At 35.9% G+C, this 1,831-nt stretch overlaps 1 pseudogene; it reads left to right on the forward strand.

Annotated features, from left to right (window-relative positions):
* The first annotated feature begins 1,064 nt into the window (after nt 1–1,064).
* On the forward strand, nt 1,065–1,660 carry LOC108530553 (rRNA-processing protein FCF1 homolog pseudogene; annotated as a pseudogene).
* Nucleotides 1,661–1,831: the final 171 nt, after the last annotated feature.

Here is a 1,831-nt window from a genome sequence, read left to right on the forward strand (position 1 = left end):
CATTGTATAAAGCAACTTTGCTACATTCACTTATTATTTATAGGAGTTTTGCTTGTATATTCCTTGGAATTTCCTACATGAATAATCATGTCATCTGTAAGTAAGGATAGTTTTACTATAATATTGAATAGTAGTCATGAGAGTAGAGATTCTTGCTTTGTCCCATTTTGGAGTGCAAAGATTCAGTCTTTCCCCATTAAATATGGTATTCGTACTGGGTGTGGTATCCTGGGATTCAGGCTGCCTCTAAGTCCAGGTTGGGAGATATTGGAGGAATAAAAACCAAGAAAACTCACCACTATAGTAATGATTCTTCAAGTTTTGGTTTCCTTTCCCAATCCTCTTGTTACTATTTACTTTTCAGAGTCCTCAGATTGCTGCTTCATGCATTCTTTCCAGGATTTTTTGTTGCATTCAATGTGAGAGACAGGGTAGAATGTGCTTACTTCAACTTAACTGGAACCAGAACCAAATGATCATTTTAAAATTACATATTCTTCGCTACGCATTGTATTCGACATGGAAGTTAATTCAGAGGAATCCCAGTTAAACAGTCTGTCCCAACATATGTAGACTCAGCATATGAGCCACATTCATTTCAAGAGTAAGTTTATAAAGGTTTGGAACTGTGGGCGCTTGCTTAGGGTGCAGTCTGTTCCTCCAACCTCTGTTGTACTACATATTCGTATTTAAATGGTATTTAAATGGTAGATATGAAATAAATGATAGTTTAGTGAGTTGAAGGTGAATAATCAGAACCTGAGTTATTTAAATCTGTTACTTTATGTGCCCTCTTAGAGATTTTGTGTTAAAAATTTAAAACAGTAAAACAAAGTGTGAATTCTGAGGCACAATATTTTTGTTTGGTATGCATAGTGTAGTTCACGTAAAAATGGAAGCTATTAATCCCAAATCTTTACTTGTCTCTTGTATAATCATTTTCTGAATCTTTATGGTATTCACACTTTCAGAAGTGTTTTTAATGTGTGACATTTGTTAAAACTTTGTTAAAAAAATATCCATTTTGTTGGTGATTACGGAAGAAACAGAAGTGTGGTGTGACCATGGGAAAGCAAAATAAAACAAGGAAGTATGCAACCAAGAGGTGAATGCTTAGTCTCAGAGGTCAGAGGCTTAAAGAAAAGGATAGATTAAAATCTAAAAAGAAAGAAAAGAAGAATCCCAGCGCATTAAAGGAAGGAGAAGTTCCCCAACGCCCTTCCTGCTTATTTTTCCAATATAATACACAGCTCGGCCCACCTTACCACATCCTCGTTGATACCAACTTTATCAACTTTTCCATAAAAGCCAAACTGGACTTAGTGCAGTCAGTGATGGACTGTCTGTATGCCAAGTGTATCCCTTGTATAACTGATTGTGTAATGGCTGAAATTGAAAAATTGGGACAGAAGTATCAAGTGCCTTTAAGGATTACCAAGGATCCAAGATTTCAACTATTACCATGTACACACAAAGGAACCTATGCAGATGACTGCTTAGTACAGAAGTAACTCAGCATAAGTGTCACATTATGGCTACAGTTGACTGGGACCTTAAAAGAAGAATCTGTAAGATTCCTGAAGTTCCTATCATGTATGTTTCTAACCATAGATAAAACATTGAACGGATGCCAGATGATTATGGAGCCCCTCGATTCTAACTCTTACAAGACACAGTTCCTCTGCTTTTCCTTCCACCAACTTTCTCTTGTTGCCGGTTCATTACACATGCAATAGCATGAATTTTTATTCTGTTGACCTATTAGCTCTATTATGAGCTGAGGATGGTTGAATGTGCTCACTCTGTTTTTTTTTTTTTTTTTTTTTTTTTT

The sequence above is a fragment of the Rhinopithecus bieti genome, unplaced genomic scaffold (genome assembly GCF_001698545.2).
Source record: "Rhinopithecus bieti isolate Rb0 unplaced genomic scaffold, ASM169854v2 scaffold_6946, whole genome shotgun sequence".
Lineage (NCBI taxonomy): Eukaryota > Metazoa > Chordata > Mammalia > Primates > Cercopithecidae > Rhinopithecus > Rhinopithecus bieti.